The sequence below is a fragment of the Sebastes umbrosus genome, chromosome 16, assembly GCF_015220745.1.
Source record: "Sebastes umbrosus isolate fSebUmb1 chromosome 16, fSebUmb1.pri, whole genome shotgun sequence".
Taxonomy (NCBI): Eukaryota; Metazoa; Chordata; class Actinopteri; order Perciformes; family Sebastidae; genus Sebastes; species Sebastes umbrosus.
The window spans coordinates 14,245,662-14,270,142 of record NC_051284.1 but is presented as its reverse complement, the minus strand read 5'-3'; the positions used below and the strand labels follow the sequence as shown (position 1 = coordinate 14,270,142).

Here is a 24,481-nt window from a genome sequence, read left to right as displayed (position 1 = left end):
TGTACTGCCAGCATTATCAACACCCTCATACAAGTCCAAGGTTGATAATCAGCTAAGCTGAAATCCAGTTGATTGTGTTCAAATTAACATTCCTCATTAAAGCCTACAACCTTATTGTTATTGACTGTGCCATTGACTTTATCTTCCAGGTCTTCGATAGGAGCAACCCCTTCTTCACTATTATCTCAAATGCATTGAACGAAGTTCCTATTGACACCTGGGGGATTAGCATACATTATACGTTTTACTGGATAAAGAGGAATGGATGCAAGTCGGAAACAAGACAGCAGCTGGTGTCAGGTGTGTGTGTTTTTAAAGTGAAATAACACAACAATGGGATAACACTGAATATCGAGCCAACAAAACAGGTCACACAGGACGGAATACACATGTTTTCAGCTCTGAATTTAAATCAACATTGGCTCTGACACTGACACACAGAATCTGATATGATTTACGTTGTATACCACGTCTTCAACATGTGCCGGTCGCGTGTATCAGCATTCAGTTTTGTCTTTGGTTCATGTGTGTGAATATAAATGCAGGCCTCCAAAGTCAGGCCAGGTCTATTAGAGAAACAGCTGTAACATTTACAGATTGTGATTAGGTTTATTTCTGAGGCAGACAGCGGTCTCATGACATTTGGTGATGCACAGCAAAGTCCTCAAGGACACATAATCTATGCATCTAACAGCTCAATCACTGCCCATCACAAATAGATCCAGGTTTTTTTCATTTGGTGGGCCTTGAATCAACTTCATCAAGTGTAATACCTCAGGACGAAGCTATCACACGGGATATTTGTGCTCGGAATATTTGTGTGTGTGGCAGAATATTTGAGCGGAGTGCTCAGACGCAGTGAGTGATCTCTGTTTCTCTATCAGACATACAAACGCACACTTTTTTTTACCGCCTCCACAATTGGCTTATTTAGCCAGACTTAATGAATTCTGCCCATATGCCCCGAGCAGCTGCTATGTTGCCCCTTCCTCCCGCCCCCGCCGAGCTGCGAAGTGCCCATCCATGTAGAGACAACCTCTAGCTGTCTCTCTGGAGAAGGCTAAGCCTGCCACTCCTCTGCTGGCAGCCGGCCGGTGCTGTCTGAGGTGGACTGCGGACGGGCCGAGGACTCAGATTAGGGCCCAGTGATCACGGGTTGTGGCCGGCCTCAAATGATTGGCCTGAGCATCGGTGGATCAGAGAGGGGATTAGAGAAAGAGAGAGACGCTGTTTGGCATATGCTTGCATCCAGCTTCTCAAAGTGACCTCTCTCTACTCCCTCATCCTGCCGCTCTCTTCTCCTTTATTCTCTCCGCGTCTCCCAGTGCATACAGTATATATCCTGATGCTGCAGCGAGGCTCACGATGACCTCTCACTGTCTGGGTGCAGTGAATTCAATCACGTCAAAACAGCTACAATATGTACATTATTTCTAGTGAAGAAGACAGTTGTGTTCTCAGAGAGCTTTTTGGTTATGGCGGTAGCTTTCAGATGAACATGGTGTCACCGGGAGGTGAGCTGAGTCCGAGGCCACGTTGATGCTGTGTATATCAGATCAGACGATACAGGCCTCGCATGGGTTTAGGGTGTAATTTGTTTTTCCTTGACATTTTTCTATTAAAATAATGGAGCCATTACTGCTGTAAAAATCCATGTTGCCCCAGTGCATGCTTCTGTAATCCGATATTTCATTCAAAATGTTCCTGTAATGACACAGTGTTTAAAATCCTTTGATTTGAAGGCACACCGTGGCTCACCAAATCTCAGAGTTTATGTAGGAAAATAAGTTTTCTCGTGTGACTCAACACTGTTTGTTTTTAAAGCAGCAGTTTGTTACTGAAGACCCACCGTAAAACCTTTAGGCCAGTATGGACCAGCTGATCACAGGGAGTTCTCAGGCCATTGAGTTTAAATGGGTAATTTATCTGTGTTTTTATTGGGTCCCTTGGTGGAAATGACTTTTCATTTTGTGGCAAAGAAAATAAACTCAAGAAAGTAATACAATTTTAATAAAAAAGACGGACGAAGGCCCCGTTAATGTAATGTTTTTTCCTGCTCCCCGTCGACAGGCTTGTCTTAATGTATTTTGATATTGGGCGCTAATTGGAAGGATAGAATAGAGATAATATGCTTCCAGCTCTACCTAATATGCTGTGGTGTTGACAGAAGTTTATACATCTTATCTGGTCTCAATATCTGCCTTCCATATGGCCCAAAAGCAATATGCTGAGGTGTAATTAAAGAAAATGGGGAGATGTGGAGATAGCTGGGGCCCGATGCCGGGGCCCCGCAGACACAGAGTGAGGGGTGAGGACAGACACGCTAAAGCTCAGGGAACATTAGGACCAGTTCATTCCACCAGGGGCCGCGTGCCTGTCACAGGTTCCCTGTCGCTGACCCAGCCTGCACTGCATCAGTCAGGTGCCATGAAGCGGTCATGAGAGGATTATTAGCAGTTTAAAAACGCAAGAAAATAAAGACATCCCCCTTTTAAAGCCAGGACGAGATCATGTTTTACACATTAATTTAGCTCAACTATATCAACCATATTCAAATGGGTCTTGTGCCCTTTGAAACAAGCCTCAAAAAGCAGCCGCAGTATTGATTTGCCACAAAGACTCCATGATATTTCAAGTTTAAAGGAGAAATCCTCGCCACACAACTAAGGCAGTCAGATCAATATCATTTTTTGATCAAAAGGGGATTTGCTTTTGAAATAGCTAGATTAAACAGATGTTTTATTTTTCATTAGATATACTGCACCTTTAAAAACCCGCAGGGGGTTGTGGGAGAGGAGGGGGAATTAGTCCACAAAAGAGACAATGAAAGTGGTGTTTTTTAAGACCGAAAGTTTGACGGGTTGAAAAGTATTTTCAGTTTTGTCAGTGCTATTTTCCTCTCTTCTTTAGTTAATATTCTATCGCTTCAAGTCTCTTTTTTGTTTACCCCAGGTGGGCTCGGACATGAAATGGCTGGGACGGTGGCAGCTTTGAATGCCCCTGGGCATCTTACGGCCGTCATGTTGTCAAAGGACCCGGGAGGGTGAAATGAGAGTTTTTTTTCAAGTGTAAACCATGAGATGGGAAAAAAAAAGCTTCTGTTCTTTTTGTAACAGTGAGATTGGCTGAATTCATTATTATTATTTCCCCTCATATGTTTTTAGTGCAGCCGAGGGTCGTAAGGCGAGCCGGGTTTGAACATGAAATACAGTCGAGCTCCACATTTGTCATGTATTTTATTATTTCCCTTCCTCACCTCTCAGTCCTGTGCGCGAGGTCCTTCATTTTTCACATGACTGGTTTTCTTATCATTGTGGGCCCTCTCCGTTGGCCTATGAGTGACTTAAAGGCAATAAAACACAAAACATTCTGTAAAACACGGATGCCTCTCTGATCGCGGAGGCCCTGCAATGCCTCTCCGGGAAATTATGATAATAACTCAGTGGCGGTTGGAGTGGCCAGGTCGCTTGTGGGGGGCTGGGGGCAATGGGACGGGGTTCACCAAGGTCCTCTGAGCAGAGAGAGGTCAAGGTGGCCTGTTGGGCCTCGCCACACCCCCCCCCCACCCTCTGTCATAAACTCTTTCCATCATGCAGGATGCCGTCCGCAGCCGGGTATACAGCAGAACCTCTTTGTCTTGTAGCCACTGGCGATAAAGCAAGGGCTGATGGGAGAGTGGTTGTGTTGGCCCCCCGGCAGTGGGGAGGTCAGCCGAGGAGCTTATCATGGCCAGCAGAGGAAAACGCCTGAGTCAACACAACTCCACTGTTTGCCCTCTGAGGGTCACAAACACACTTCTGTTAATGTACTTTGAACTTTTTTATTTTTGTTCCTTTTTGAGAGGAAGAAACAAGAGCGCTGTGTCCGGTGGAGATTTTTTGGTGTCTGGATTTGTTGCTGGGTGGAGGGAGGGGGGCTGGATGTAGCCCCACAACACCTTTCGGGTGTGTGAATGAGAAGGAGCGAGGACAGGAAGAGAGCGCGGGCTCCACCACCGAGGTGCTGACAGAGGGGATCGAGGGGCTGAGATTGCACCTGTTCCGGCCCAGCACCCCTCCCAGCAGGGTCTCGCCAGAGTCTCAGCCTTCTCCTGGCATCTGTGATGGGGGCCGGGGCCAGTCCCACCTCCAGCGCTCGCTCCACCTCTTCTTCGCTCGTGGAAGAGAGACGAGAAACGCTGGAGGCTCCATCTGCCGAGGGCTCGATGCGGTCTCTGCGGCCCGCCTGGGGAAGGGGGTTGCTGGGCCTCCACGACTCTGCCACGGGGGTCTCACAGTGGTAGACCACAGCGCGGCACATCACACGTCACATGCCAGCTGGCCAGGCTCTCTCCACTGTAAACAGAGACTAATGACCACTCAACACACACACACACACACACACACACACACACACACAAACACACACACTACACACATAGCCCTTGGTAGAGTGGAGGAAGGGGAGACGATGTATAGGGGGAAAGGCTCGGTTTGGTTTGGATAAAGGACAGCAGCATCCTGCGGTTACTTCACAGGATCTGCTACTGTAGGAGAAGCTGTTTGAGCTCGGAGAGGGAGCTCACCGTCACAGTGGGACGTTGCTAGAGCTACTCTTTGGGTCTCACTCTGAGTCCACTACATCACAGTCCACTGGTTTCCTGCATGCGTGCAACATCACAGGCCTCCCAGTGCTCCGCAAGCCCCCGGGCTCAAGCTGGTCCACCCGCTGAGTCTGTAAAGCTCTCATGTTGGATCTCTGTCCTGAGGAACTGTATGGAGCTATGAACTCTGGGAAAGATTGTTGCACCGGGCCCTGCTGAAAAATCTTTTTTTGAAGGCCCTTTCAACTTGTGGGCCCCTATAATTGATAGAACACTATTAATGTGTAGAGCAATGATTTTCCCTAAAGGATTCATAAGCAACGTGATAATGAACATCAGTCAGTGGGTTGTACCTTTACTTAAACCATACATATAATACATTTACTGTCTGTCAGAGCGGCCTTGAGTTTTGTGTCTCCACATTGAAGGACATTTGTGTCTCCATGTTTCCTGTCCTGTCTCAGGTTCTCCTTGTCCGCGTCTCCAAAGCTCAATTTTCTCAAGAATTCCCCTCCTTCAATCAAGTTACAATTATTTTTAGCATCCCCGCAACCAGATGATTTCATATACGTCCTGCTATCTCATTTCACGTTTTACCCTGATGTCCCCAACACATGCATTTCTAGATATAAATATATCAAATGCGGGATGGGAGTAATGTGACATTGAGTGTTATTCCCCAGTTAGGCAGGGAGAGGTAGGGAGGTCACTCGGCTACACTGAGCCACTGGCAGCCCAGGCCCCGCTGGTCCACTGGAGTGACTTGGCTTCATCTACAAACTCGCAATAAATATCTGGCCATCATTTATTTTAATTCACTCCTTTCTTGCTCAGATGGAATGGATTCTTAACCTTGTAGGACAAGGACACCCGCATGCTGCCTGCCTTGCCTTAGCTGCTAAATTATTCTTCATTCTTCAGGGGGAATAAAAAAAAAGGAAAAAGGAGTCCGGCGTTGCTCAAACTGTCAGCTCCAATGAAAAGCACGCCTGAAAACGTTGTCACTGAACCCCTGGACAAGGAAAAGACGGGGAGTGGGCAGTGAAAGACAGGGTGAGAGAAGTGGGGGAGAGAGAAAGGGGGGAAGGTGGTGGTGGGGGGGAGTCAGCAGCCTCCAGAGTGATTTATTTGCCAAATCAGGACACAATGAGTCGATTATGAGTCCTCTAATAAGAGAGAGTGTTTGGGGACCCACTAATTGGGCATGATTGAGTTGCAGTCTGGGAGCCGGGCGAAAAGGGAACCTGGTTCGGCGGCTGTCATGCAATCATCAGCTAATCAGAGCTTTGAAATTAAAACTGCGTGTTTAGGGTAGAGGACGGGATAATGGCAGGGACCTGTCTGAGCTCTGAGGCTGCCTGAGGAGGCTGTACGCTGTCTGTGTGTGTGTGTGTGCGTGTGTGTGTGTGTGTGTGTGTGTGTGTGTGTGTGTGTTTATGTGTGTTTGTTTGTGTGTGTGTTTATAAGTACAGTATGTATGTGTGCAGTGGGTAGAACAGATTATTGTATGTGCAGTGTGTATGTGTGTGTGTTTGGGGCCTCTCATCTCTGACTGTGGTCTGCACTGGTCTTGATGAGGACAGTGAAGGAGCTGTAATCAGCCCAGGCCTTGTACTAATAGTGTGTGTGTGTGTGTGTGTGTGTGTGTGTGTGTGTGTGTGTGTGTGTGTGTGTGTGTGTGTGTGTGTGTGTGTGTGTGTGTCCAGCTTGTATCTCCAGGTTACCAACCCAATATTATATAATATTTTGTACAGGGATTTCAAAATAATATGCATTATTTTTTTTTATATTTCTCTCTGAGTGAATACTTGGAATAATTTGTATATAAACAGTTAATTATAGATATTTTAAAAGTGAAACTGAACAACAATAAATTGGTCCTTTTGGTCTAGATGGAAAACAAAATTACAAATCATCTATTTCATAAAAAAAAAAGTTATTTTTGCATTATTATATACACATACTAATAAAGTCCTACAACTTTATTAAGTTTAAGAAAATCATTTTTTTTTTAAATAAATCAAAAATCCCAAAGAGCGAAAGGCTTTAGTTTCAACAAAACCATGTTGGGATTATATTTCAGTTTGTTGTATCCTCGTGACGTCACTAGGGGGCAGTGTTTATCTGCAGTGCTTCCTCAGAGCAAACAGAAGGGCTAATTGATGTCAGGCGCTTTCTCTGTGGCTCTCTGGTTCAAACTAGAGTTGCAAAGCAGAGTATTACACCAAGAAGGCAGTTTACAATTAGAGCATCTGCATTACAGGTAAAATGGAAACATCACTTTTAAAGACAGTTAGCCTTTTCTTTTGCAACTTTATTGTAGGTATTTTGACATGGTGACCCAGGTTGAAATTTTAAGGCCACTTTGTTGCACTATAGCAAGGCTGTTCTTGTTCTAGGTTATGCTAAACTGCTCCAAAAAATAGTATTTGTGGAATAATAAATAGCACTGACCTGTCAAACTGAAGCCTCCACAGAGAAAGTAAATGTCAGTCATCTTGTGAACAAAATATCTATTTTTTATTTTCTACCCTAAACACATACATAATAGTTTTAATAATAATTTGATAATAATAATTGCCATAATACTACACATTTCTATATTCATTCACTATAGGTAGCCTCCTCAATAATGAGTTTTTAGTGATGTTAATGTAGGTTAGTGTAGTGGTTTGCAGCATGATATTTAAGAAAAAAGTAAGGATAACTGTACAATACCTTTCTAAAACATTATAGTAGTAATTTATATTTTATATTTTACTTTTTATATTTTATAATTGTATGGGTTTTTTTTATATTTCAGAATAGAGACTGGTGGACTGTATATGTGCAGGACTGCTTGAGTCAAGGCTGCATGGGATATGACTGCAAAGACCACAGTAAGTGTCTGTAATATAATATGTCCACTGCCTTTATAATTGGAAATATTGTTTTTAAATACTCCGATTTTAATTTTGGCTGCTGTAGATTCATGTATCCAGCAGCAGTGTAGAATATATTATTTACATTTTTATTTATCTCATAATTAATACATTTTCACATCTGTTTGTTGTTGTCCATGCTGTAATATCACAACGAAGGGATGGTTGGTGTCATGTGTTTCAATGACAACCGATTTTCGAGAATAACTTTCAGTTTTTTCAGTTTTTCATTTTTTTCTCTGAGCTTTTCTATATCCTGTCTGTGTCTACAAATTACCCCCCCGCCAAACAAACACACAGTATTTCTTTCAATCCTCCTAAGGCCTTGTCTAATTGTAAATGTGCCTTACATCTAAAGAGGGCCTCACTATAAAAATCTGAAGTGGGTTTAGGCATAAATGGGATTAATTCCCAAAGAATGTCCTTTGCTCTTCCTCCCATAATTTCATTTGCAGGGTCCACAGGATGAATAGCCAAGCAGGCAGTGATGTGGAACTGGAGGACAGGCCTTGCGGGGCCTGTGCTGCTACACCGCAGCCTTCAGGTTATGTTACCTTGATAATGTCACAGCTGCAGGAACCACACCGCCCACCGTACAGGACACAGGAAATCCAATTATCCGCCTTCTAATGTGTGGGAATTTTACGCTCTCATTTCTTAGACTTTGGCTCCAGCTCTGCCCGAGGGCAAACCTACCTGAGAGAGATTCCTGGGATTGTTACTTATTTATTTATTTATTTACCAGGATGAATATCCACTGGCTTTTTGACTGAAATCAATAAGAAAGTTAGAATGTAGTGGAACCCAAAAGAAAATAGTTTTTCCTAACATTTGATTAAGATTTAAAAATCAGTTTCTTTAACTTAATTGACATCCTTTTTGTGCCCTGTAATCTAAATCTGATGCCAATTTCATACATACAATGATTTGGCAGCATAAACAACAAACAGAAAGACGAACAGGAGCAACCCTGATTCATCCTGGAGTCAGCCAGGTCTCTATGATGGCTGTATATGGGAGCATGGCCCCCCCACCTGCCCGGACCCCCGACTGTTTTTTGATTTAATTAAAAGGAAGAGGGTGCATCAATTTCAAGCGTGTGGCGGGGAGATGACAGTACACAAATTGAAAGTAAGCATCTCAGTGGAGCAGGGAGGGGGCTGGCCCATCATTAACATAGAAGACAATTCTGTGTGCAATGTAACAAGATTAGAAACATTATTATCATTCCACCGCTAGACATAAAGCCCTGCCATGGCAAGAGAAAAAAAACAATCTCAAGAAGGCTCTTTACTCAGGACCGAGTGAGACAGGCTTGAAAAAAAAAAACACAGCATTGTCGTCATGATATTGAGCTGAATCACATACCTAAGTGTTTTTTATACTGTCTGTGAAAATATGTAGCTCATCCCTGAGGGAGGTTTCATATTTTCTGATACTTTACCCCACACAGCAGTGATTATGTGTCTGAGAAGTGATTATATATCCCCCCCCTCCCTGCTGAACCTCCAGTGTTTCAGTAAGAGGGTTCGCTTTCGGTCCGATCCGAAGGAATGTGAATGGGCTCCGAGCTCGAGGAGGAGCCCTATTAATGAACAGTAAAGACAGATGAGTCTCTCTCATGCCAAGCAGGTTGCCTCAATTGGATTAGTGAGGCTGAGATTGGGATGGATAACTGTCTATGTGCCAAGTGGCCATTAGCCCGGCCAATATGCCAATATAACTGTACACAAAAACAGGCTCAGGAGTCCCCTCAGTGATCTCAACACTCAGAATAGAGTCAGCAGCTGAGCATTTCTAAAGCATTAAAGCTGTACGGACATACTAATGAGCAATAAACATTTATCAACTGCGGTTATATAGTTGATTTAATAGCTGACATCTTTAATTCCAAGTGGCACCTGAGCCAGTTTCCCGTCCTGCTTTCATTGTTCAGGAAATACAAATATCAGCATCCAGTACAAGTGATCTGTCAATGGCTGTCAGGCTGTACTTTATGAATGGAAAGCTGCCCATTCCTGGCATGTATCAGAGCGGGTTGCTGTGTTTCCGAGGCTGATGTCATGTTCTCCGCGAGGCGATGATGGGCACTGTGGATGTCAGTGGACACCAGGGGCCCTTCTCCAACCAACTATACAAATGGGCATGAGTGTGAAGAGCTGGGGAAATGTTATCAATCACCCCGTGTCCCAGCGGAGGAGCTGCTGGCGTTTGTGTAGAGAGTCCCCCTCATACTGATCCATATAAAAGGCTGTGTGATGTATTAGAGCAGATGAGCAGGGGCCGGCTCTGACACATGACTGACAGCTCATTTGACAGCCCCGGGAAAGTGTGCAGGGAAGTTTCAATCTAATCTAATGCTGCTGAAGGAATGAAATTGTGGTGTGAGATTATGTTTTCATGTTATATTCCCTCTAGGACAACACGGGCTGAATGGGATGAATATGATGTGGACGACCCCCCGGTCGAGCAGGTACCTACGGATCCAGATGCCGCAGTCGACGCTCAGTCGAGACCTCCTGACCCGAGACTCCCCTCAATCCACTTCAGTCCAGTGAATCAGGTTTCTGAAGAAAAAACAAGAAACTGAAACCCGGCTCAAAGCCATATCTGTGGGTAAACAAAAACATTTTTATGTCATGCATTATCAATCAGCTGTCTCGTGGGGCTTTCCAAACAGGTAATCTCTGTCATTCAATCGCTCCACCGCAGGACCTGGGTCCTCCTGAAACAGGATAGCCACAAAACACATTAATATTAAGTGCAAGAGAGCTTCAGCTTCTCTTTGGCCGGCTCTCCTTTTTTCATAAGTGCAGAATATCTGGATAGGCCACCTGCATCTTGAAATCAATATCCCTCATTCTGCAGTATAGGTTTACACTCATGTTTTTAATGCTAAGATATCTTATACAAAATATTTACTGATGCAACATTAAATGAGCCCCTTGTAAAAAGATTTTCCCCATACCACGCTCAAAGGTCACAGAGGTCACAGAACATTCCTTAATTACACCAGAAATGTAAAATTATTTTACCAGAAAACTATTAAAGCCCAGGAGACTCAAACCTCCCAATGCGTGCTCCCACAATGATCAATCATGGAGGGCTAATTAGCCATTTTACAGCTATTAAAAAAAAAGACACTCAGCCCTTTTCATTATGCCCCATCTATTTTCCCACCATTATGGCCGTTTCTCTTTTTTTCCCGACTTTTGAAAGTTATTAGAAACTTCTGCTGCACTGAGGAATAAAGCACGGACTTTCCATATTGGACGCGCCAGGCTTTCTTCCCCTCCGTCCAGCGCCTTTTACTCGCAGAATGAGGTCAGCAGTTGGCCCGCGAGCGTTGAGTGTCAGCTGCTGTTTTTCCATTGAAACAGACTATACTCTGGTGTTTAGCCCTCTGACAGCCTGACGTTGGCCTCTTAGCAGCCCGGTGACCACAGAACCTGATCCCAGTCTACCCAGTCTAAACTCACCTTCCCCAAAACATGTCACACAAACATCTCCTCCCTCTGCGTCCTGTAGCACGCAGCTCCTCTCCTTTTACCTCTTCTCCATGTGTTTCCACACTTCGGCTTTTCTCCTCCGCCAATGCCGTGGAAGCCATGCGAATGTTCATATTGTCTAAGTGATCATTAAAATTTATGGCAAGCTGACTTCATCCGGCTTGCTAGGCCACGCTGGCATAAGTCATAATTATGTGATGACACTGTAAGAAGCAGTGTCCACGCTGGCCCCTTCTTCCAGGCAAGTTAAATGATATAATTAGCCCAGTAAGAGGTGAACGCTCCAGATTGGATAAGTTATTAAATGTTTGGATGAACCTGATCTCCATTTCCCTAACTATCGCCGTCTTCCTCTCGCTCCTGCTCCTCTCCCCCCACCCCTCCATTAGCCCATTAGCAGTTATGTGATACTATATGCTGATGGGGCAGTGGACAGAGAAAGTGGGTAAATTAAGCCTGACCACTGGTTGTGTTATGGACTGCTCTTATAAGGTGCCGCTGAAGGACACGGCAAGACTCAAGAGAACAGCACATCACTGAGGGACATGCGTCCACCACAGACCTGATGGCACAGTAATGTGAGCTCAGCTGAGTTTTGAAAAACGGCGCTCTGACCTTCGTCATGATCCGAGACTGAACGTTATGTTGATTGCATTCATTAAGAACTCATGTAGCCCATCGTTTTCACCCCATAGAGCTGTGGAAAGTGATTGTACTGTACAACAAACACGGGTCAGACGGGCAAACATGTCAAAATTTAACCCATCAGATTGCTCAATTTGTCCCCAGTTAAGCTGTAATGGAAGGCAGTGCACTGAGGTTGACAGCGTGCCTACCGCTGGGCCCTTGAGCCTCGGTGTGTGTGCTACTGTGTGAGTGTGTCGCGCTCCACCAGAGGGTCTCACCAAGCATGACTGCGTGTTATTCACACTGACGAGTTCCACTGTTCACTGTCACCTCTCATTGTGAGGGGAAATAAGCCTGTGGAGAGAGCTGCGGCCAGGGGAGGGTGGAAGACAGAGCAGAGGCTGCAGGGAACCCCCCCACCCACCCTTTACAACCGCAGCCCAAGGACTCGTTTCTCTTCCAAGGAGAGCCCAGCCGAATGGCCCTAAACCAACTAGAAGCCAGATATTCAGATGCAGTATGCTGGTTACGTTTTCTAACACATTCTTCCAGACAGTGGCGGAGGCCTGGCTTTGTGTGTGGCCGTGTACGGGGAGGGGTGGGTGTTATGGTGTTTGATTTGTTGTGAAGACTCGAGCAGCAGGACTCAGCAGAGTCCAGGTTGGCCCAGCAGGCCCGCCGAGAGTGACACTTCCTCTCTCTGTCTCGTCCTGCAGAGAGCCCTGACAGCAGGGACCTGGTGCTGAGCCGCGTCCCCGTTCATCATCACCAGAACCAACCACCCACAGCGGGCGGGAGGGGGGGGACTCGGTTATCTGTGTCACCCCACTGTCCCTCTCCCCACCACCTCCATCCCCCTCCTCCTCCTCCTGCTGCTCTGTCTTTGGCCCATCTCCAGAGAGACCAAAAAGCCGGTCTCTCTCGGCCCCCTGATTGTTTTTGTTCCTGTGAGCAGACAAATAGAGTTTGGCCTCTTACAAAAGAAAATGCCGGAGCTCATCTGATCTTACTGCCCTAAGGAGTGGCCTTGCCTGAAGGGCTAGTGATTGGAAAATTACAGTGCTGCTCCGGCCATATTGTCAGGGAGTCTCGGCTAGACTCTTTGTGTGGAAGGCCATCAGCTGAATGGCCAATCGGGCACTTTTAACGCATCCATGGAGTGATTGGCTGTTGACAGCACTAATTTTGATCTAGATCATTTGTGTGGTGATCTTAATTTGGGTAACTTTCCAATATATGTGGATACAGAGCAAATTATGCTGGTAGGTGACATCTTTGCAGTGCAGATAAACCTCATTTTTTTTATCTGAAATGATGCTAGATGCATGAAAAAATTTAAAAATACTAGGGCTGTCAATCGATTAAAATACTTAATTGTGATTAATCGCATGATTGTCCATAATTAATCGCAATTAATTGCACATTTTTTATCCGTTCAAAATGTACCTTAAAGGGAGATTTGTCAAGTATTTAATACTCTTAACAACATTGGAGTGGGCAAATATGCTTGTTTTATGCAAATGTATGTATATATTTATTATTGGAAATCAATTAAGAACAACAAACAATGACAAATATTGTCCAGAAACCCTCACAGGTACTGCAAAAAAATAAAAATAAATTCAAAATATGCTCAAATCATAACATGGCAAACTCAAGCCCAACAGGCAACAACAGCTGTCAGTGTGTCAGTGTGCTGACTTGACTATAACTTGCCCCAAACTGCATGTGATGATCATAAAGTGGGCACGTCTGTAAAGGGGAGACTCGTGGGTACCCATAGAACCCATTTACATTCACATATCTTGAGGGCAGAGGTCAAAGGACCCCTTTGAAAATGGCCATCACAGTTTTTCTTCACCAAAATTTTGCGTAAGTTCAGAGCGTTATTTAGCGACAAGCTAGTATGACATGGTTGGTAATGGATTCATTGGCTTTTTGAGTTTCATATGATGCCAGTATCTTCATTCTAGTTACGGTAATGCATTTAAGAAATTAGTGGCGTTAAAATGAATTTGCGTTAACGCTTTATTATCACGTTGATTTTGACAGCCCTAAAACTACATTAATCACTGAACTGGTCAACAAAATTCGGTGTGAGACGGCAGTCAGACATTTGGTCTTTGGGTGAAAATACCTGTTGCGGCTCCAGAGTGATGTTCAAGCCTCCCATTGCTGCCACACAAGTGGCTCTCTGAGAAGTGATTACAATTGGTGGGGAAAGGAGGAGTAAAACAAGGGCCTTGTCAGCGCAGACCCTCCAGATTTGAGGTCAATTTCGCCCCCTGATTGCACATATTTTTGTGTGTGTGTCTGTGGGGGAGGGAGAGACAGAGTGAGAGTTTACTGTTGCCTCATCAAAGCCATCATCATCACCTGAAGCCGTCCTCATCCTTTTGTTTTTCTCTCCACCTCCCTGTCTTTTTATTCTTCTATGCCTCCCCCCCTTTCCCTCTTTCCTTCCCCTCATCCCTATCTCTGCTCCTCTTCCGCCCCTCGGCCCTGGCCCTCTGCCTGCTCTTTCGCTCACCCCCCATGTTCGCAAATCACTTCTTCCCGTGTCAGCAGGTAAATTGTTTTGTCCTCCCATTCCCTGCTTTCATTACCTTGTGTAAATTAAGCGATATGTCGTCCACCGGTGCGCGCCAGAGCACTCACTGCGCCAACGCCAAAATCATGAGATTTGGCATAATAAATGAAGACAAACTGGCAGTAGCAGTGCTCCTCTCCGCGCGGGCTCGCCTTCATTATTCGCTTAACTTGCCGGAGAAAATGACTTAACCCTGACCTGTATATTTCGTCCCATATTCACTCCAGATAAAAGCCTTTTTACAGCGCACAACAATTTATATTCCGGCAAAGAGGCTGCTTTTCTCTGTCAGTTTTCCAATCTCAGCTCCTGAACACACGTCATTAAACTTGTCTTGCCTTCCTGTATTTGTCCATCAGTCCTTCTTTTTACATAAAATCTGGCAGCATTATTCTGGGATTTGATGGCACCCACTCATTTTTTCCCCTTGGAATGTTTGATTGGAAGAAATATAGCCGGGCCGGGGCTATCTTCTCTCTTCTGTGGAATCATGCACTTGATGAAATAGTGTTCCCCCAGCAAGAATAATAAAAACAGACTTGTGCATTACAGGGGGCTCTCAATCTGCCAGCTGGGCTGAGCTGAGCGGGAAAAAAAAGCACCCTGCTCCTGACAGATTTTTATAGTTATCCCAGCAGATAAATGGAAACGGGTGACCAGGCTGGAGAAGGCCACTCTGGCTGCAGGGCTGGACAATAGCACGAGGTGTGGTGTGAACATTAAAGGGTGGACCACAGAGACGAGGACGCTGGTACCACCAGAGACCTCCTTTCCTTTTGTTCGGAGAGAAATTGCGGCTACTAGTAAAACACTAATCAAACAAAAATTCAAACTCCCAATATAGTTTAGTTTATGTTAGCAAATCGTTGCCTCTTTCCCCTGTAGTGGTAGTGATAGAGAGGAGAGTTAAAGTCCCGTGTCACACTGTGGTTTAGCTCCATTGAGAATGAACTCTACAAGATGAAAAGGGTGATTGCAACTGTCCTCAGGGTGATAGGTGTTCATTTTCCAATTTGGGAGTGTCAGCATTACTATAATATCAAGCTCACTTCAATGTAAAAGGTCACAGACACTTTGCATAAAGTCTTTCTTTCACTGTTAGTGGAGCAGAGCCTGTAGTTAGTCACTTAGTTTTGGTTCTTCAGTGTAGCACGAGATGGAAGCTGTTGTTGCTGGTTTTAGAGCTATATGGTGCAGAGTAAACTCAGTTATGGAAAGTTTCATGAAACAGTATAGCAACAGGGCTAAAACTAAAGATTGTTTTCATTATCAATTAATTTGTCACTTATTTTTCTTGATTAATTAATTAGTTGCTTGATTTATAATCACAGTTTCCTAGTGCCCAAGGAAATGTCGTCACATGTCAACCAACAGTCCCAAACCATTCAGTTTACAATTCTATACAAATTATATAAATCCTCACATTTGAGAAGCTAGAAAATGCGAATTGAAATTTCTGTTGAAAAATTACTTAAATGATTCATTGATTATAAAAACAGTTGCCGATTAATTCTTTAGGAATGGACATTCACTGTTGTTTCAGGTTAAAACAGAACTTTTAACGCATAAAAGCTATTCAAAATGATTTACATACTGGAACACTCAACAGGAAATGCATTTAAAACGTTAAAGCACAAATTAAAATAATAAACATAAACACAGAGAAATTAACACAAGACAGGTCAAGATGTAGAAATGTGAAAATATGTGAATTCAAAGCATATTTTTATGTTTTATTCTGACTATGTGGACGTTTATATTTAATATTTCAATGTATAAAATCAAAATAAGAGTATATCTGAAATCGTTTTCACCTTCATTTACACTACAGCTCATTTCATTATAACAGTATTTGTTTTAGACTTGAGAATGTAATTTTTCCTGAAAACAGACTATTAGAAAAAAAGAGACTTTGAAATTTCATGGTCACATGATCACAGAACAAAGACATAGTCTTGCGGGTTTTCACGTGTAATCCTTTTTGGAAGGCTTAGAATGATCTTAATATTAGTTTAAAAGGCTTTTAAACTAATACTAAAACAGTAAAATGTCTTTTCTACGTCAGGATTAAGTCCGAGCTCCTTTAGTTCTGTTATACAGAAAACAGTAATAGATTTAAAAAATTAATATTGATAAAAAAAAAATGTGTTGAAGGTTAAAATGACGGGAACAACAGGACAAGAACAAAATTAATACAAATAAATAAATGATTTTACCACTCAAGCAGGATGTTCTCATGTCTTGATGACGTGTCCTCTTTAGCCTAAACCTTTGGATGATCAAGAGGTCCCTGCCTCGGGGTTCAGGCTATAGCTTAAAGCCATAAGTCATTTAGCTGCCATGAAATTAGTATGTCTGGTAAAATGTTCATTTTTGCTGAATTTAATGCATGAATTGACGGAGAGAAATATTTTTTTTCCTTCTACTTTGACTTGTTGGCCATTATCAAATTCATGTGGAAAAACACTAAGACCGATACTTGTACAGCAGTAATGTGAAACTTCATGAAACCAAATGTTAGCAGCATTTTCATTAAAGAAATAAGGAGCTGGAAAGTGCTGGGTTTAAATGGAGGTTGAAAAGTTCCACTGTGGATTGTACTTTAAGATTTTGCCTTCTGGGAAGATAATCAGCCATAAATGGTGCTCGTTTCCACCTAACAGGCTCTGATTAATCAGCCAAACTGAGCGGGCTAATCAATCTACCTCTAGTGCTTTCCACGCCGGGCCTGGAGAGCTCCGTGTAGTCTGCCTCCTCCTCCTCCTCCTCTTCCTCCTCCTCCTCCTTCTCCTCTGTTCAGCAGTAGGCAGCAGTAGGAGAGCTATACAGTTGTGAGGGACTAACACAAAATGCACACGGTTGTAATTTGTGGTGAGACGTTTATGGACGCTTTCTCTACTCCTTGAATACTGCTCATAAGTGCTTTTTAACGTGATTGGTGTTGTTCATATTTTACCGTTCCGTAGCATTTAGAGACCTCTGAAAACACAACAAATAGTAATGTTAATTTCTAATTCCCATATACTTTTTGGGGTTTGTTTTTAGGGGGCGGAAATCTTGCTTTTATTTTGTAGTTTGATACTAGAATAAGACGTGAGGAGAGAACAAGAGGTATGACATGTAACAAAGGTCCCCAGCTGGTCTCAAACCAGGGACATTGCGATTACATGGTACTGTATGTGTCGTAGACCACTAGAGATGACCATAAAGGTGGCTTTCAATGATATATTAAATATATCAAAATGTTGATGCTTTTTCTTATGGAAAGACAACATTAAGAGACGTGAGATCTGATGCAGTGTTCGTCTTATGATCAAAAGGAGTTTGTATTTGTGGATCTTTGTTTTCCTCATATTTACAGCCTGTAGTTTGGTAATAGTTTTTTGTTAAGTCATGTTTCACACTATTAACTAGTAAAGATCCATAATGAAATGTTTTCTTGTGCCTCATATACATCAGTTAAGAATAATTTCATACATTACGTTGCACAAGTGGGCAGAACGGATAAAGACAACATGTTCGTTTTCTGTCTCACTTTCTTGGGCTGTTAACATTGTCGTGTAACAGGCTGCATCTTTGCATCGCACGTCCTGTTATTTTCACATGAATATGAGCACTGAAGTTTCATGTTTTCAGTATTTTCACACATCAGTGCAGCTCCACACTGAATTTGTTCATTTTCTTGGCAAGTGAGCCGAGTGTTGTGCCCTCCATGCTCCCATCAAACAGTCTGCTATCAGCCATCCACTATCCACTCTGTTATTCGTATTGTACAGAATGCTCAGAAAAGTATATTTATAATTGTTGACTAGCACTGATGCCACCCTTTACACATGATTTTCATTTTCAGAAACATGTATTGTGCATGCTGGCTCACTGGCATGGCTTATTGGGACATTTGAATAGCGAGAATCCATTATTGTTATTATTATTATTAGTAACACAAATGTCTGCTGTGAAAAAAACCTATTGATTAGCAGGAAAAGCTCAGTAATTAATAACATTAATGGTTGTTCATTCCTTTTACTGTCTGCAGGTTCCAGTGCCAGGAGCCTGCTATCGAACAGGATAACTCACTTTTCCTTCCATAACGTCAAAATATAAAAGGTCTGTGCGACATCACAAACTGGGGTTTAGAAGGAATCAACATCCCTTTCCTAATCAGAGGATTTCATGTTCAACTCTGGTAAATAAAAACATATTGATTTCCTTGTTTAACATCATATTTCATATTCTTAACCTTTTAGAATTGCTACATCACTGTATGCATTTGTTCATACAAAAAATAATTTACAGAGAGAATTATACTATCAGTGACAGGGAGGCTTTTCACTCATAAACTTCTAACCTTCTGGTGCTGTGCTTGAAGAATCAGTCGCACTATTCACACAACATTTTTGGGCTGGACTGTTTGTTGTTTACACAGACACGCCACGCAGATATCAAAAGAGCAGATAAAGGATCAACTAAGCGGGCTCAGCTTCAACCTGCCACCTGCTAAATTGACACGTCAAACGCACCTTTGTGGAGCAGGTTGACATGGCCACCCATGGCAGTGATGCATCTGAAACAATGTACAGGAGGGTCTCCAGGTACGCAGAACAACAAACAATCCCCTACTTACTGTTTGATTTGCTTGACAACAACAACAAAAAATGCTCCTGAGGTTTATGGGCCAGCTTTCCAGATCATTTTGTTTATAGCTTATTATTCCACCTGGGGACAGATAACTAGAGCCTTTGAATCCTAATGAGAGACCTCAGGGTTGGCTTTTTGACAGTCAGCAGGTATCGCTGTGGTTTTAATGGTTATATGTTTAAACTGGGATACACTTACAATGGTGAGGAACTGGTAATTAATCAAAAAGGTTTAGCCAATATTCAGTTGTTTAAAGTAACTATGTATATTTACTTAAGCATTGCACTTAGATAGAATGAGCACTTCATATCTATATAGGGAGCGGGTCTTCTTCACAGAGTCCGCTATATTGCTTCTCCATGTTTCTACAGTAGTCCAGAACGGACAAACCAAACACTGGCTCTAACGTGAGCCACAGAGTGCAAAACTGTAGTATCGCCAGCCGCCGTCTGACTTCCGTTGCTCCTACAGTAGTGTTATTATGGTAAGGATGGCCTCTGAGCGAGGCGAACGACATTGCCACTTGGTGGCTCACGTTACGCCAGTCTTAGAAAAGGAGGAGTGAGCGGAAGGGTATTTAGTTCGTTGCAATCTGCAGCCACACCACTACATGCCACCAAATCCTACACACTGTCCCTTTAACACCTCTTCCTAATCGGACGCGGTGCAAACAAGCGAACTTCAGATTGTTTAAGTTTTTCCTAATGAAGATGTCCTAACCTGCTCCATACGTCAGCGATCAGGCAAAGCGACGTATCCTTGCTCGCCCCGTCTCTATTTATGGGAAGTTTCGCACACCTCCAACCTATTTTCTTTGGTCAAACTCGACGCTGACAGTAACTAAGAGTTAATCAATATCACTCTCTCTATGTAATAGAGAGTGACATCGCTCGTAGTATATCTGGACAATTTTTCGCGCCCCATTCGCCAGAGTTCGCTCGGTCGCTGTTTTACTCCACATTTACAGTTTCTTACTGCTATACTTACTATTTACTTTAAAGATGAAAAATGTTCATTGCTACGACACTAAAATGATATTTACATATGAATGCATCAGTAATAACAATCAAATTATGAGATATATACTGTATATAAACCTAAGAAAGGGACTATTCTGCATAATGAGTACTTTTACTTTTGATACTTTAAGTATATTTTGCTGCTAATACTTGTGTATTTTTACTCAAGCAAAAATATGAAAGTAGGACTTTTCTTTGTACTTGAGTATATTATATATATACCACAACATATATTATTATATGTTGTGGTATTACTACTTTTGTATTGGATTTAAGTCTTCCACAACTGCCAATATTATTTAAAATGGGCTGTAATCACTTTGATATGTAGCAAAGGTCAATAATTCAAACCCACAACATCACAAGCATCCAAACATATAACGGCCAGACACTCTGATATACTGAATTGAATATTAAATACTAAATTAGAATCTGTACCAGATCTGTCAATAAAAAATCTGACAAAGATTATTTAAAATGCAAAAGAGCTCCAGTCGTTTTAGATGTGCAGCTTTGCTCAGAGCAGGGACTCCTCCACTTTAAAAAAGGACGAGGAAAAGAATGACACAAACAAAGAAAAGAAAAAACGGGAGAATCCAACTCATTTTTTACTGTATGAAAGTTTCACAAGGTCGTTCGGAGAGTCGTGTTAACACAATACCTGAATACAGATTTGTTTCCTTGTTCTACAAGTCACGGAGCCCCGAGTCTTTAAGCGATCATTATTACCATACAAATAGACAGATCTATTTAACAACCCCCTTTTTATCGCATAACACTTATTCTTTAGTGTTGCTCTCTGAAAGGCACTGAAATGCGTCTCCCCCTCCTCTTTTTTTTTTTGCAGGGAAATCGTCTCTGGGTTGATAAAGGCTCAGAGCAATAGAAGAAGCAAGGCTGACATCTTCTTAAGAGATGATAGGAGAGCCAAATCAAATAGGATGGAGCAGTCACTCTTTTCACAGATAGGTAGCTCATTTCTGGTGGCTGAGAGTTTGCATCCCTAGTGGCGCTCTGCCTGGGAAAGATAGCTCACTCGGACTCCATTCATTATTTCATTCCCTGCCTCCTCTTTTCACGTCTTAGCTACTTCTTTTTTTTTTTTTTGCTTTAATGAGTTGCCTATTTTTCTCAAGTGTTGATGGCGATCTTGGAATTTAGATTTGGAGACAAAATGTTTAATCACAAGCGTTTTTCATTTGTGGAGAAGAGGCAAAAATCAATTATTTCTATTAGACAATGCTGATTGGAAATGAATGGAAGTGGTAGCATTTTGAAACAAAGACTCCATGGTGGCAAAGATAAGTGTCAGTCTTGCCCCCCTGAGGTACAATATGTGGTTTGGCTTCATAAGCAGTTTGCAAACATTTAAATCCATGCAAAGGGTTTACCATGCCAATACAAGCGCAGGCAAATATTTAATGATAACAGTACTCGTAAGTCATTAATTGTGGAATACAAGTAATATCATCGCAAAGAGCCAATGTCAAGCTATGAATGTTGAGTTTTTTTTATCTGTGCTGGTATATCTGGATGTCCTTTTATCAAATATTATCATTTAAACTTCTATATCCTTTACTTTTTGATCCATGTCATCAGTTGCAGAGGTTTTCTCTGCAATATAACTCCCTAGTAAGTTGCAGGAACTTTTCCCGAACACTATTTACAGCCAGACTTAATCAATCAAGCACAAGCTCCATATGATATTCAGCCTGGCACTTCCTGAAGAGCACTTTGCTATCATATCCCTCACATTCTCTGCAAATCCCTTTGAAAATTATTTATAAAAATTAACTTCTCTTGCAGAGGGCTCATTGAAAGGAAGAATTACATGAAAGATAAAACACTTTATCGCCAGTGAAAGACTAGACAATGTACGTCGAGAAATTGGGAAGATGGCAGAAACAATGAATATTAAGTGCCTAAGAATCTAAAGCTGCTGACTAAATTGAAACTGTATATCCTGAGGGGGCAAGGTTTCCAAATTGCTAATTACTGCCTCTGAAAGGGGGCTGTTTCTGATATGTTTGCTTGTGAAAGGCTGCCGCTTAATGAAGAAGTGGCTCAAGTTTTTTTTTTTCATATTCCCACTCTCCAGCTTTCAGGGCTCTCTCCGGACTTTCCTCCCAGGCCAGAACAATGGCAGGCCCAGGAGCCCAGCTTCCCCACAGGCCCCGGCGAGAGGAGGCCGGGGGCTGGGTACTGAGGGAGCCGCTCAGCACGCTGAAATATGGAGGCGACAGATAAGGTGGCAGCGGCACAGAGAGGCCCTCTCCCATGGGCCCAAGGGGAAATTTGCAGTTATTAAGAGGAAGATGAGAGAGATTAAATGGCTTTTGTACTCATTTTCACAGACTTTTATTTTTTTATTATTTGGGCTGCCTTCATCTGAGAGATGAAAGAAGTGGTAAATTACTTTTTTTTTGTTGCTTCATTCAGCAACACACTGGCTTTGAGAGACAATTCTTCATTACTGAGTGTTGTCACACCATAAAACACTTATTAGTACACTATTGTTTTAAAAGGTGCAGAAGTAATAGAATTACTGTAATCTACAAACGTAACATGGTTTGGGATTTTGTTTGAAGAAATTAACAAAATGTTACATACATGTACATTTATCAATGTACATTAAACCTTACTCTGTTTGATTTCTATTGAAACTCATAGAAAGTTTGATTCAACTATATGGCAATTTCTGAGGTAAATGGTTATCCAAGGCGCTTTACAATTCACATACACATCGATGGCAGCGGAGGAGTCGTGCAAGGCTGTGGACTAACCTTTAGGGTTGGGTTGATTGGGCTTCAGTGTCTTGCTCAAGGATACTTCGACATGTGAACGGGGAAGCTGGGGATCAAACAGCCAACCCTGTGATTAATGGGGGACCTGCACTCCCTCCTTTTGAGGTCTTTGTTTGTGTGGGAATTTATAATGTGTTGCACTGCATTATATTGTAATGAGTATTATACATGTTTCAACTGACAATATAATGCACAATTAACTCAGCCTTTATCACTGCAGAGTTGAAACACCACCTCAATGACAGCAGCCACAACAAACACTGGACGTGATAAGTTACACAAAGTAAGATTATATTTAATAAAACGTTTGAAATGCTTTGAAACACAAATTAGATCTTTGGGGAAAGGTAATTTCATTTTACAGGTCCAAAATTTCCTTTAAATTTCCTAGGAAGTTTCCTGGAAAGACCCTTTTAATTTGGTACTAATTATATGGAAAATAGATACAAAGTTCTGAGACAGTTATTTTAGTCAGAGTTTAATCAGCTGTGTTGAGTTTGGTTGATTTTTTTCGGAGGAATTTTCTTCGAAATAATTGTTCATTTTAGATCAGACTTACAGAATATACACTTGAACATTTAACTATGAAAATGCATAGGCTATAAATTAATAAATAAATAAATGTAAGACTTTCTTTTTGGGGAGTTGGGGGGCTTTGACTCGTGACCCTAGTATTTCTACAATCCTAGCTACAGCCCTATAGTTTACAGGAACATATTGATTTTTGTATAGCCTACTGTAGGGAATAAAGTAATAATACACAACAATGAAGGATCAACATATTTTCTATTATCACAGACACATAACAGGAAAACCGAAATAATACAGGGGATTTGAATATAGTTTACGCCAGTAATTTGTCAGATTGTGTTTCAAATATTTGTATTAAGAAGCATGTGCATGTCAGTGATACAGACTTCTGTGGGGTGTGTATCATGCCTCATTTTTGATATACAGACGTAGGCAAAGTTGTTGGTAACGTTCCGTTAAAGAGAGAAAAACCCACAATGGTCACTGAAATAACTTGAAACTGACAAAAGTAATAATAAATAAAAATTTGCTGAAAATTAACTAATGAAAATGAGACATTGCTTTTGAATTATGGTTCAACAGAATCATTTAAAAAAACAAACTAATGAAACTGGCCTAGACAAAAATGATGGTAACATTAACTTAATATTTTGTTGCACAACCTTTTGAGGCAATCACTGCAATCAAGTGATTTCTGTAACTCTCAATGAGACTTCTGCACCTGTCGACAGGTATGTTGGCCCACTCCTCGTGAGCAAACTGCTCCAGCTGTCTCAGGTTTGAAGGGTGCCTTCTCCAGACTGCATGTTTCAGCTCCTTCCACAGATGTTCAATAGGATTTAGATCCGGGCTCATAGAAGGCCACTTCAGAATAGTCCAATGTTTAGTTCTTAGCCATTCTTGGGTGTTTTTAGATGTGTTTTGGGTCATTATCCTGTTTGAGGACCCATGACCTGCAACTGAGACCAAGCTTTCTGACACTGGGCAGCACATTTCGCTCCAGAATGCCTTGATAGTCTTGAGATTTCATTGCACCCTGCACAGATTCAAGACACCCTGTGCCAGATGCAACAAAGCAGCCCCATAACATAACCGAGTCTCCTCCATGTTTTACATTAGGTACAGTGTTCTTTTCTTTGGATGCTTCATCTCTTCGTCTGTGAACATAGAGCTGATGTGACTTGCCAAAAAGCTCCAGTTTTGTCTCATCTGTCCAAAGGACATTCTCCCAGAAGCTTTGTGGCTTGTCAATATGCATTT

At 42.2% G+C, this 24,481-nt stretch overlaps 1 long non-coding RNA gene across 3 annotated transcripts; it reads left to right on the top strand.

The window, feature by feature from the left end:
* Positions 1–155: 155 nt before the first annotated feature.
* On the top strand, positions 156–23,051 carry LOC119474631. Of its 3 annotated transcripts, none has more exons than XR_005203604.1 (7): positions 156–300; positions 7,386–7,461; positions 9,922–10,119; positions 18,266–18,336; positions 18,656–18,821; positions 20,734–20,855; positions 21,985–23,051. It is a non-coding gene; the product is annotated as an uncharacterized LOC119474631 (long non-coding RNA). The 3 variants fall into 3 exon arrangements; XR_005203602.1 differs by lacking the exon at positions 156–300 and adding an exon at positions 6,712–6,845; XR_005203603.1 differs by lacking the exons at positions 156–300; positions 20,734–20,855 and adding an exon at positions 6,712–6,845.
* The last annotated feature ends 1,430 nt before the right edge of the window (positions 23,052–24,481 follow it).